Source organism: Macrobrachium rosenbergii, chromosome 47 (assembly GCF_040412425.1).
Source record: "Macrobrachium rosenbergii isolate ZJJX-2024 chromosome 47, ASM4041242v1, whole genome shotgun sequence".
Lineage (NCBI taxonomy): Eukaryota > Metazoa > Arthropoda > Malacostraca > Decapoda > Palaemonidae > Macrobrachium > Macrobrachium rosenbergii.
The window spans coordinates 37,040,716-37,055,183 of record NC_089787.1 but is presented as its reverse complement, the minus strand read 5'-3'; the positions used below and the strand labels follow the sequence as shown (position 1 = coordinate 37,055,183).

The 14,468-nt window shown below is 36.0% G+C and overlaps 1 long non-coding RNA gene across 3 annotated transcripts in view; it reads right to left on the bottom strand.

Annotated features, from left to right (window-relative positions):
- The window catches only part of LOC136830763 (uncharacterized), an 870,103-nt gene that overhangs the window by 10,173 nt on the left and 845,462 nt on the right, over nt 1-14,468 (bottom strand). For all 3 annotated transcript variants that reach the window (XR_010850738.1, XR_010850739.1, XR_010850740.1), the window contains 4 exons: nt 13,187-13,356; nt 10,399-10,595; nt 4,814-4,987; nt 1,202-1,307 (listed from right to left, as the gene is read on the bottom strand). This is a non-coding gene — a long non-coding RNA (uncharacterized lncRNA). The remainder of the gene's footprint in view (nt 1-1,201; nt 1,308-4,813; nt 4,988-10,398; nt 10,596-13,186; nt 13,357-14,468) is intronic.

Below are 14,468 nucleotides of genomic sequence, written 5' to 3'. Positions count from 1 at the left end.
TCTTGCAGACAAGACGTCAGAAACACGCTAACTACAGTTAACAAAAATGGCACCAAAATAAGCACTGTAAAGTACCAAGTTTTGAAGTAAAGAATTTTAAATACACCGTTCAGTAATGAATATGCCCATAAACTTGATGGGTTAAGCCCTACAAAGGCAATTTGATGAAAGGTTCACGAAATTTGGTTACAATTAACTATCATGGCATTCCAAATCTTATCTGGGTAAGCCAAAATATAATTTAATTCACTACAGGGGTCTCTAGTCTAAAATTTTAGTTTTGGTTAAATAACCCTGACAAATTGGGTAAACGACTATAGTTTAAATTTTTCACATCGTAATTGTAATGAACAATCATTAAAAGTCACTGTTCAGCAAATTAAAAAAAATAAAGGTTGTTAACAGTCTGGTTTATAAGTTACATCAAATTAAAATCAAATTTAAACTGGTAAAGAAGAGTGTTTTCTAGTCAATTTAAACTGAAGAAATAGTGTTGTAGTCCATCATAGGGTGTTTTACAATTTGTGATTGCGCTCACCATCTCATCAAATTTATTGGGTGCCTGACACTGACAGTTTTTCTGTATCAATAACTTTGAAAACTAGAATGAAGTATCCTTATCACGTAATAATTACAGGTAAATTTTCCATCAAAGCTCTTCAAAATTCTTGAGCTGTAGTCATTACCGCAGTGGTTTTACGCTGGAGAATATTCCTTTACTCTGTCTTTTGCCAACTGTACCTCGTTTTCTATGAGGGTGAATCCAAGACCGTTGTCTCGTTAATATGACTGGAAATTGCCATGAAAAATGCAAACAATGTAGGAACAACACAGTTTTTTGTGTTATTTGTAGCATGCATTAAATATCACAAAAACGAAAATTGAGAATGAAATGGCAAGAAGTAGTAGTAACTGAATTTTACATACTAATTTATTAAACACTCTCAATCTCAGTTTCTATAAGCTAACAAAACTGCCAATGCTGCTCCTTATAAGATACCGGTACTGTGCACTACTTATCAAGTAAAAATTCTATCTTCTTGAGTAAATTGTTTTCTGTTTAAGATTACTTAAGATTACCTATATACAATATTTTCATAGCAAACTTTTTACAAATTTGAAAAAATACTTTAAAAACTTGAAAATGATAACAGCTTTCCTGCTTTATACCCGAACAGACATAAAAGTGAATAAAACTCACTTCTAAAATCCTGCCCTGGAATGTAAACGGTGAACACTTTCCTCTGTGATCTCCCTACTGCTAAAAGGTACTTCAGAGACATTTCATTACAAATTCAATTCCAAATCTGAAATAAAATGAAGTCCTTCAGTACTGATTACACAAGAACAAATATATTTCCAATATATTTCCCAGACTTTTTCAAGATTTGGATGCTACACTAGTCACAAACCACCTGCTCTTAGCTCATAACATTCACTAATATCCCAACCATATTCTGTTTGGCTGATAATTACTTTGGTCAAGCTTTATCAAGTTGAAAAACATCTGTAATTAAATCACTTTACACCAGTAGTTTGTCCTTCCTTCCATGTGCCCCTTGCATCTATGAGTAAAACTCCCTCCCAGATTTAAAGGAAAATAAAAAAAAGAAAGAAAGAAGGGGTTTCGAGGGATAGGGAGAGAAGTAAATAATTACAAAACATGGGAAGCCCAGCGAGTCTAACTAGAGTAGCAGGCAATAGGAAGCTAACGTTATAAGGCAATACTTTTGCATTTTTTCATAAACTTCCGAATTTTAGTTCCTCACTCTAATTCGAGAATTTTTTTTATTTTCCCGTAGGGCTAGCATCTCCCCTGGAAATTGCGGACGCCCCCGCCTGCCAGGTGAAGAACCACTGCTTTACACTACACTTTAGGAAACATGTACTGTATAACCAACTTTACCGCATTTCATAAGCATACAATCCATGTAAAAATTCTTCCAAACATCTAACAAACAAGAGATGCAAGACAAAATTGCCCTGAATGTCAGAGGTACTACAGTGACGATAAAGTTCTAATTCTTATTTCAGCAAAAATGCCTTACTATTTATAGTAATCCGGTCCTTGTTAAATGTCCTGAACCTCAAAGTCTGTCCAGTAATGAAGTAATACAAACTTCTAATTCAATGAAAACTCATTTATTGTAGGTAGACCAAAAATTATTTTGTCCTCAATCGTTAAATCGTATGTCCTGAGCATTAATGGTAATGTAGTCCACTAATAAGGTAATAACACCAACTCAATAAAATACCCTGAACCTCAAGGTAGTCCTGTATATAAATGGCCTCTTAATTCAATAAAATCCCTTGATCATAACTGACGATCGTCCACTAATAAAAAAAGTAAACTTACTTCAATCAAATTCCCAAAACATCAATGGCAGTCCCAAAAGATGAAACTGACTTAAGATGTCTCCGGCATCAAATCCATTAAGGTAAAACTAATTCAATAAATTCCCTGAATATCAATGGTACATGAGCCCATTCATTGGAAGGTAAAACTGACTTTTAATTTAATAATACACCCTGAACATCAAAGGTAACCCTGTACTAAAACAGTACATATAGACTTTCAGTAATAATGCCCTGAATATCAAAATATTCCAGTTCATGATACTGTTTTGAATCTTAAATAAATGGACTCTAATTAAATTACAATGCCCTCAACATCAAAGGCAATCAACTGTATAGATTCTGGGACCTTGTAAAAAGTGGTTTTACAATAACCCTCATGTTAAAATGTCTCATTAAAAACCAAATGCTGCTTTAACAATGTCAGTTCTGTACTCCTGAAAATCGGCATGGTTGCACACACAATTAATATGCAAAAATCAAGATCCACAAGTGAGAGAACACCGAATTTCGATGACAGCTCAGTTACAGCTGAGAATGCTGGCACTTCGTAAATACTCTGTAGCATCTGAAGTACATCTACTATGATTTTGTATTTTTTTGAACAATTCACATAGTATTAATATTTTCTGGCTATACTGCAATCTTTTAATTACCTTTAAATTCCACAGTCCCTCTTGGAGGCTCACTTTTAGAAAATTCCACGAACAATGAAGTTTGTTATTTACATCAAACATTGCCTTTTAATCCCTAATTCCTTCCTAAGTTTATTTCTGCAGGAACAAAAAATTAATTACTACACCCATTTTAATAAATGCCCCTTAAAAAGCTGTAAAAATTGTCAAAGTACGAAAGAATATACCAACACTGACCCATGATCACGCAGATTTCAATGGTCTATTCAGTTTTTCTCCCTTCACTTTTATTTCTGGAATACCCTCATTCCCGAGTCCCCTGTCAATTTTATTGAAAAACTATTTTGTTCAATCATCTTCAACTGATCAGCGTCTGCATCGCCTAGTTCCTGGATTAATTTACTGAATGGTCTGGTGCTCGTCCCTTGTTAGTCGGGATAATTTAGATAAAGTCCGTATAATTTTGTTAATAGTTACTCCGTCTTCCTGATCATTAATTATTACCGTTTTTGCTGGTTTTGGTCTGATTCTCAGCCTAATCAGTATAAAGATACTGTGGGGCCAAATCTCGTAAAATAGTTCGTGTTAGTTTATTTTTTAGGCACAGCAATCGGTAAACATGAATGTTGTTATTATCTCCAACCTTCTGCCAGATTTTCATAGGCTCTATAAATCTCTGGCTGAATTCAATACATTAATTACAGTAACTTGGGCACTGATGCTCGAAACGTTCCTCAGCTTCTCGGATCGCCCTATTTCCTACACTCAGACATCTTCATTTAATTTTCCTGAGACATCATCATTAATTTTCAACTGCTTTATTTCCATCTTAATATTTAAAATATCACATTTTATTTGCACTCAGAATCGGTATCTCCTAATTGTTTAACATAATGCATTTCACTATTCTCGGTTGTTAGCAGAAATAACAGCAACATTAAACTTCACCCCTCAAAGGTCCACAAGTACAACGTGCCCTCATTCAGGTGATCCATTTGTCTTATACAATGAGATTTCCTCTCTCTGGTCGTTAAACGAACCCACAAACTTTAAGGTAACCTTGATAAAACTGGTGCTGACTTACATGGACCAATAGTCAAGCTAGGCAAAAAAAGTATCCTGAAGAGAGAGAGATACATACTCCAACAACGTCGACTTAACATTCCCCATTAGTTTCCAAATACCAAGGACAGAATAACTAGTCTGTCTCTCTTAGCGAGGATGGCAGATTATGAGAATCATAATTAATCTTTGGTATATTTACCTCCAAATGCTAATCAATATCCAGTAAGTTAACTGTCTATACGACCGAATATCAAAAGTAACGCTTAATCCATGTATTTCAATCTCTAAGAACAACTCCATTTATAAATTAGCAGACAATACGGACGATGGATTCCTTTAACATTTTTTTTTGGCAATATCATGATCAGAGAGAAAATTAATGACAATACAGTTCATATAAAAACTTTAAGTTCTTTAGCTTTACATGATTATTATTCAGCACTTTACATGACAAATCCTGTTCTGGATGGCTTGAATTCTATGCTGTGATACGATCTTAATTTCATGCGTTTGAAAAACCTTGTCTTTAAAGACCCCTCATCAAAATCTGATTCTCATTATGAGGTTGATATCAAGATAAATATGTATATTACAAAAGAACTAATTCGCATACTGTACTGAACAATCTATTTGTAAACAAATCAAAATTCGTATAAACTTTTTAAAGCTGTCAACAAACTACTAAATTGAAACATATATGCACACACACACACTTCGACGGGATTTGGGGTGACACACAACTACAATTAAAGTGATACCTTGACTGACGCCGAACAAACCATAGTATTTGTGGTAGGTCTTCTGTAATGTGCTCCGCACGCCACAATACACAGATGCCTTCATGATTTGCAGCTTCCACTAGAAATTGGGCCTCTACTGAATGATATTTCGTTCTCACAGAATGCAGCATGTTGACGTCAAAATCAGCAAACCTGTAACAGAAATCCATTCATTAATTACATCCAGTCGCCCATCTACCTTAATTTTGTGCACAATGTGTACTGTATATATAGGGAACTTCATTCAGTCAAACCAAAGAACATAAAATATACATATTCAGCCCAACATCCGTATCAAACTACAGTAGAATTCGACGAGGTATCTAGTTTATAAGAACATTTTTTTGTACAAAATATTGAGTATCGTTGACTTTTAAAGCCTAAATGGAATTTCTTTTCAGACAAGTTAAAAGAAAATTAAAAGATTGCAGCTCCTGACCACTGTCACTTTATAGCTACACAATCTCGAGTTTCATTTATGTATATACGAAAATACAGCATAAACCTTATGTAACGTCATTGTTGAAGGCACTGTCAACGAAAGTCAATCTTTTTGCACGTACCGACCCTTTAATCATCCATGGACTTGCGACGTCATAATATGTCCAAGATTACCAAACTAGATATATTGAAAATTCAGACACACGTTCACTCATATCAGTTCAACAGTTTTCTCATTTTGATGTTCCAGCGGAAGTGCGTTCGCTTCGATACAATTCTGATAGAACTAGAAAAGTTCCGATACATTTATTTTATGACTTTGGTTTATTCAGTGAGTCGTTCCCATACCAATAATAAAAGGACAGAAATGAAATAATAGAAATTTCTCAGATACTACCACGAAATTTACACAATTCTGATGTCTTGTATCGCAGTTTTGCTATTCTAATACTATACTCAACCTACTGATTTCCAGTCTACATAACCACGATCAACTTATGGCAACACGTTAAATTTATTATTCTAAATTCATAATGCGTGAAAGATATTTTTTAGTCGATTTTACAATTTTACATTTGTAATAAGGTTACCGTAATTTAGTAGATTGATTTCACGATTTAAATTAACTCCAGAATCAAAGTATGTAATACGCTTAACTGAACAGCTAATAAAAAAGTTGACAGAGCCTAGAGCAGTCAAAATGTCACCTGACCGCTGGCTATCTGAAAACAATACACTTGCAATTAGACCAGATAATAGTATTGCCTTGTTGAGGGACATTAAATTTTTCGTTTGGGGTTTCACTTCATTGGTTTAAATATTTTGTGATTGAATGTTTTTTTCGGGGGGGAGGGGGGGCGCTTAAAAACTTGATCTTGATTGTAATGTTCTGAAAGGAACTAAAGCGGAGTGCCGTATAATAAGGTGGCGCCAGTGCTCAAATTTTTAAGTTTTTCGTTAGTTTTACTGAGATGCCAAAGATTTGACCGTTTGTAATGAACTCGAGTTGTAAAAGGGAAAAACTACGTTAACTAAAAATGAGAACAACGCTCAACTATACAGAAAGTTGTGCAGTAGATGACAAGTCTTGTTAACAAGAAACTGCACTGTACTCCTTGGGTTATATAGTTACGGGGCAATTGAAAGGCTTAATGGTATCATTTTGTAGGAATGAATACTTTTATTCGTGTTTCAGACTTTCTAGTCAGACATTACCGACATAACCTTCCATTCACAATTACAGACACTTAGATAGTTCGAATTTTTTTAATGGTGCCATGCAGCAAAGCACGAAAATGTTAAAATACAATTCAAAATCGTTCAGTCTAAGATATTAAACATATTCATGCATTTATGTTATATCCCAAATTCGTTACACAACGTAAACTATTATTATGGAAAACATTGACTTCTTTAAATAATTTTAAAAATATCTTTTATATAGTGTGTTAATTTTAGCAGTGTTTACCTCAACAGTTAAATATAATGAAATACAACAGGGCAACATATCACATATATATTAACATTTCTGCGTTATATTACCAAGCATTTACTACACCCGTTAATGACATTCTGCAAAGAAATTCCTTTGCTCGAATAACTGGTTAAAGTTAAGTATATCTTAGTTTAACCAGACCACTGAGCTGATTAACAGCTCTCCTAGGGCTGGCCCGAAGGATTAGATTTATTTTTACGTGGCTAAGAACCAATTGTTTACCTAGCAACGGGACCTACAGCTTATTGTGGAATCCGAACCAAATTATAGCGAGAAATGAATTTCTATCACCAGAAACAAATTCCTCTTGTTCTTCACTGGCCGGTCGGAGATTCGAACTCGCGACCAACAAAGTGGTAGCTGAGAACGGAACCCGCTCACCCAGCGAGGAACTTCGAATAACTGGTACAGCGGAGGAATCAACAAGCAACGTTGAGTGTAATGGATTATCTTTACTGTTACCCACACTTAGGACCCAAGCCTCTCAGACAAGGGCTGGCGGAGAAATATATACGAACATTCCCACGAAAACTAAAAGCATTTTTCAAACGCATACACGCTCTCTTTCCTATCTGTTGGAAAGTTTCAATCCGCTTCATATCTATGCATGAGTCAAGTTTATCAGTTGAAACTCAGTCCTACTATAATAGAGTATTCAATCAATAAAGAGCTGCTGTGCTTGTCTCATTGAAATCAGATACTTCGACAAAGATCAGCAACGTTTCAATACCTTTAAATACGAGATCGATGATGTGTCCTGTTTATTGTTAACGGCACTCGTGGCCGTTATGCTGTAGCGGTTGTATTAATCACGTTACATCCCTTGGTATCATGACTATTTTAGTCTAACCTCCAATAAAATTAGTACTCACGTCAAGACAGATAAGAACCAAGAAAGTACATTGGAGTAACAGGTGAAATAAACATGCATAATACTATAGGGAATTTACTTTACAATACTTTCTTGAAACATTTACTTGCACCAAACATCAAAGTTTTTGGTGAGGAACAAGTATAACAGCCATAGCTTTACCTAAAAAAAAAAAAAAAAAACAGAAGCATAATCTATTGTGCTAATGTGAAAGATTTGTTACAGTACTGGAGGCTTAAAAATAAACTACTGTACTTACCAAGGTACAAAAATCCTTCAGGTTTTCCTACTGCAAGATCCATAATTCTGGTTTAACTTTCAATAATTTTACAAATTCGCAATATTTTGGACGTAACAATAGTTTAACTATTCGTAAAATTATTTAAATTAAGAACATATGATGGCAACATTTTTATGATCAAACCTGTACATCACTTTTAAACAAACTACACAAATTCAATAGCTAGTACGACGAATAAATAATCAATGCAGAAGCTAACGTTGCTCAACTCAAATTGTACCTAATATGCTTAAAAATGGCAGTAAGTTCTAAGTTACCTAACCCCCCCCCCTATTTCAAAGATAAAATTTAACATAAAAACTGCTTATCCGAAGAAATTGGGTGACTCATGCCAGTATTGCCCATTGCCCTAGTGCGTACGAGTGGTAAGGTGTTGAAAAGGACTCAAGCCCTGCGTCGACCACTGGACTCCGACCCAACCGAAAAGAGAACAAAAATAGTAACGAACTTAATTTACAAGAAAAAAAAAACAAAAAAAAAAAAACGGATCTTAACTAGGTCGTGACCCTAAAGGGTTTTCGGGGGTCGTTATCTAGGTCTAATATTTCTTGGGGGCCATTATCTTAATATATTTACAGTCTTTTGTTTGTTTTTAAGGTAACCCCAAACGGGCTTGTACTAAACACGCCGCAAAGGTGGATCCAAACCAGGTTAAAACCCTGGGTGGTCACTACCTAGGAAAGATGTAAAAAAAATATTTGAATCACAAGGTCGTGTCCTCTTGGTTAACGATTCAAACTTACGCGTACAGCAATCAGTCCAATTCGGTTTTCAAACCATTACCGCATAACATTCTTTCAAATACTATTTCATCAATGTGACAAACTCCAATCGTACCTCCAACATCGATGTCTGATTATTAAAATGTGAAACGGAGTACAAGTAATTTACAGATCATCTGCTAAGTTTCTTAAAACATACCGATCTTGATTCGGCTTCTTGTCATGTCCTAAACCAAGACCATTAGGTTTAAGTATTTGGTTAAAAATTTCTGTGTTTTACTCAAAGTTACGTACACATTTGCCATCTATCCTTTACCATTCGTTTCACCACCAATATGACTATTTTGACAAGTTACCTGGCATCAACATTACTACCACGTACTGATGGAATTCTACAATTTGTCTACAGCAATCCGTGGTAAACCCAATTAACAAATAAATGTGCAGGTCCTTTTGGACACTTGCGGCGACCGGAGAAAGTTGCCTGCTGATAAAAGGTTTGGTTTGTCAGGACCCACGGGTTTGAGAGAAGGTTGGGCCGACATTACCCTTCTCCACAGTACCCCTTGGCAATCGGTAAACTTTGGTTCTGCTAAAATCACAGTGAATTTTTTTTCTTAAAACATTAACGACCAAAACTTTGTAAAACTATGACACGAGAACACTTTTCTGAGTAGTGAAGTCAGGCCCGGCCCCTTTCGGGACTTATATACACGTAACACTCATTAATAACATACTATTGTAAAATACAAGTTACTATACTTTAAGACATGAATTTACATATATGCTGTCAACAAACGCAAGGGTGTTCTTTTCCACCCATTCAAGGGCAAATCTTGACTTTCATATTTACGGTCAAATGTTTTAATGCAATAAAAATCTCCAAATTTACTTACACATTAATCTGCAAAAACAATATACGATCTTAAAAGCACTAAAGCAATGACTGCTTCATCAAGCGAGTCATTTCAAATCGTCACTATGGAGAGTTCTATCTAAATGTTCAAAGCCTTAAAATACGACATACGAAACCTTCAGTCGAACCATGGGGCGGATTCTTTTTGCAGTCTACCTCAGTTCACTATTCCTAAATCCTGTTCTTAAACACAACTTAAAAATCAAAGCTATTGCAAGGAGTCACAACCTACACCAGCTTTGGGGTATATTAGAAACGGGAAAAATCTCTAATTTTGCAAAGCGAACTTCAGGTTAAAAGTTACATTGTGTCCTAGTTCTTTACTAGCTGCCCCACTCAACACTCTCTCGTCTATTGTAAGTTGCTGTCATTCACTAACATGTTCACAATAGTAGTAGGCATTCCACTACCAGTTTTCGGGAAAAATATATTTTTCCGGCTAAATGTCCTGAAACAATATCATCCAAGTAACCTTATGTAATTAACCTTACCATAGTAACTGCATATACAAGGTTAAATTACGCAAAAGCAATTAATTCTCCTCCCCCCCAAAAAAAAAACCACCTCTCCCCTTACCGCAAAACTAAACGGCGATAGCCTGAGTCATGCCCCTCCTTGCAAGATGGACAAAACGCTAACTGGAAATTCAATAAGTCAACATTATCTGTTACCACATATCGCAGTGACTGACACCTGCAACTAGTCATATTTCACACGCTACTGGCGAAGATATTTGGTCAACAAATTAGCATCTCAATATTTAACCATAAAGCTCAACACCATTAAACGAAATGAAGCACGTAACAAACTGAAAATACCTTTGCTATGTAGAATCACTAATGATGAAAAGAATTTTACACCTTCAAAGTCAACCACTTAACCCTTCCCGTCCCGCCGACGACGTACCGAGTGATGAGTCTTACGACTACTGGTCTTCTGTACGTCCTCACTGGCTTGCTGCTCACGGGCCTAACTGACAAGAGTTGCCATACCCGCAAAAATTATGGAATTTTACCTGAAGACAAGGTACATGTACATTAGACTTACGGGAAATATTATGGCACAATCTGTACTACTACATTTTTAATGAAAGCTTGAGGTTTAAGTAACCACAGGTATCTGTAATAAAAAAGATCTGAAGATAAACAGCTTTTAATGACTGACTGTTCGCCTGTTATATATATTGTGCATGCATGATACTCATAAAAAACAGACAGAAGCCATATAAAACCTCCAGGAATTCGTGACAAGGTCACCAGTCATAGACCAAGGACCGGTCACACGAACATGAAACGTTCAGACCATTCTCCTGAAAACTTCGTTACCTCTGTTGATTTGAATAGTGAAATAAGTACTTTGCAGTTAGTTGATTGTGGCGGATGGCAGTCAGGGTTGAAAAGCAGTTTGTACAGTCACTAATAAGAATTTTAACGTCTTTCGCTCGAACTATCAAACTACCACAGATTATACGTATCTGTTTCAACACCAGATAACGAATTAGAAGCCAGTTCCCTATACTTACCCCCACATGGTATTAACAAAAAGTTGCCAACACCTGCACGAATTCTTTGCAGTCTGGTCCCCAAAAAGAACAATCCGAGTGCATAAACCTGTTTGGATGAACCATACGAACCAAAGCTTAGTTGGCTACATGGGAACCCAAAATCTCCTTATTCAACCAGGTAAAAGGACTACCTACTGGGTGTGGGGGCAATTTGAAATTGTAAAATAGGCGTCGATCGAGGCAAAAGGGGAACCTTTCAACGGATTTAATTTGGCAGATATTTGAGCCAAAATAAGCGCCATATATATACACCAAACTGCTTGACCCTAGAATATTACTGCAAAAAATCATCTTGTATTAAACAACATAACTAATCATGTGCAGAAATCCATTGCAATTACCGCTAGAGAAAATACACTACAACGGAACGAAACTGCTCTACCCACGTAAGTAATAACAATATTGCTTACAGTTGATAACAAGAGCTTCAACCTAAATGAAATTTATCTTTAGTTAAAAAAAAGTCAAATCACAAAACTTTTTTTTCATTCAAATGGTAAAATTACAGTTAAAATATAGGACGGTTTGGTGCCCCGTTAAAAGTAATAATTAATGACTTGCTACTATCTCGTTAAGTAAATGGACGACTGAGGCTTGGCTATACAAGAGTTGGAGATGCTTGTGGAAGAAATTATTTCGTCGCTTTATAAAGGCACCGATAACTACTCACAGGCCTAAAACTAATCTCCTCAGGCTATCATAGTTTTAAAATCATACAACAATGCAAGGAAAGTATCTTAATGCCGCAACACAGAAATATACCTCAAATTGTACGCAATAAGAGAAATCGTAAACAAGAAGCAAACGTTGCTCTCACAACTTGAAATACATACTGCTCCAGTACGTGATATTTTCAAGACAAGGTGCAATACCACTGAACTGGAGAGAACCATTCACATTTCAATATTTTCTTCAGTTCGTTTTAAAATCTCATAAAAGTTGTCAAACTGGAACCACATCTGAATTCATTCACCATTACCATCGGTAGTGAGAGAGAGAGATATGGGGGGGGGCGGTTGTCTGACGAGTACCCTCTGAATGATAACCTCGTTGTCGTTATTCGATATTTCTCTTTCTGTATTTACCCGCAGTAGCGGCCAATAAAGTTTGATTAAACATCAGGCACAAAGACGTTCATTCCTCGTCCAGGGAATGACTGGTCTCCCTTTGTGGGGCGGGCACAAAAAACTACGAGAGAGAGAGAGAGAGAGAGAGAGAGGGGGGGGGAAGGGGAGTTTGAAGACAAAACTTAAATACCATTCTTGTACGTCGTCTGTTAGAATAGAAAAATCTCAATTTTTTTCTTCTACAGTAATCCCCTGATAATAAGTTAACTGGTAGGTGTGGCTGCTACCGCGAACTATCAAAGGAGGTAGTAAACGGGCGATCAAAGACGGTTTTTAAAAGCTGCCACTTAATTTCTGATAAAAATCACGAACGTAAAAGAATACCAAAACTTTTGAATAATGTGTGTATACAGTATATATTTAACGTCTTTCGCTCGAACTATCAAACAGTTATCACCAACGATCTGTGGACCCTACGCTCCCAAGAAAACAGCAAAAACTCTTGAGAGGCTAAACATCCATTCGTAATCTGGCTAATCCTACTGGCAACTGTCACCATAAAAACACCCAAGAGAATAACAACAGGTCAAAGGAATCTATCAAAAACACTTGCCTGGGGTCACTGAATATACAGGAAACGCCCCACTTCTGACAACGTAAAATACTGCACCTTGAACCCACCTACATCGAACAACCTCAATATAAAAGGCGATTTTTTGACACGCATATAATGACCTTTTAACCGCTTCGTCAGATATCAAATGCAACAAAATCTTCGAAAACATGCCAGACTTAAAGTGATTTTGGATTAAGCCAGCCTTGCGATGGCAGGGCTCCTAACCCTGCTTATTCAAAACATCGTAGCCCCCAGACATTTTTAAGGCTGTTCACATTTACTCGAACATCATAAACTTACACAATGTATCCTCCCCAAGAATATTAGAAAAAAACAAACTTCAATCTCCTTGGTCTTACCCGCGATCGGCCGAAATTCCTTCACGTACCTGTTCGAGAACGTACACCATCATTGTCAAGCTGCCTGTTAACTCTAACTGCCGGAGTGTTCTGCCAAGGAATGGCTTCGGCCAATCAGTGGCTTCCGTTGTAGTTCCATATTCAACTTCTATATCGCCTTCTTTCATTGGCTGTAAGCATTATGTTTTGATTAGGATTCTTTGTAAGGAATTCTCTCATTGGCTGGTGGGGCAGCAACTCATTACTAGGAAATTTTTTTCCTATTCATTTTTTTGCCCTCAGTATTTTTTTTATATATGGGAATCGTTTTCTGAACATGTATCCAAACGAATGAATAAAATAATTAGGTGAGTACCTCCATACAGAGGGAAAATAAATTAACCGGGGAAAAATAAGAGACGTAATTCTAAAATTATACACATAAATACACGAACAAACATTTCTATGAATAAATTTATGAATATATACATACTGTACTGTACATACAAATGCATATAGCCTGCGCATACATGCAAGTGTATAGCACATTCACATTGTTGTAGATATACAGTAAAAGGTAAATACACATTAATACATATGCTCCTAAGCCGAATATGTGTACATATGACTCTACATATTTACATAGGTATATACATGTGTTTTGCCTGAATTCATATGTGCATGTGCAACTGATTGAATACGTGCCATACTTTCAGCCATACACGCTACTTAGAATTATACACACGTGGAAATGCACGTGTATGCATAAGTAAGTATTTAAGGTATATATGTAAGTGCATATGTATATGCACAAGTATGGATATTTGAAAAGACACATGCAGACAACATAAGACGTATGCATACGTGTGTAAACATGTATGTATATTCAGATTTGCATGTAGAAGTACATACATACATATATACATACATACAAACCAACTGATAAGCTGCTTCTGTCTAAAATTTAGCATAAATCTAAAAGCCACGTCCCTCTGAATGAAAACCTATTCAGTTGGAGCGTCATTTGGCTGAACTTTATTGCAATTCATAGGGTTAATAAGAGAGAGGTTCGCCACTTAGCTTTCAAGGATTTATTTTGGGAAAGACTGTATACTCCATAGCAGATTCTTCTAAAGATTCTTGATAGTCTGATTCCATGGTATAAATTATATAGAGCAGTTGCTTTGAAAAGTGACATCAGGGTTGACCTGGCGACTCCTCAAGTAATATTTGATAGTTTGTTTTAAAGTTAGGGGTAATTTTTCATAAAGTTGAACGCATTTCTGCCTTTATGTAAGCAATA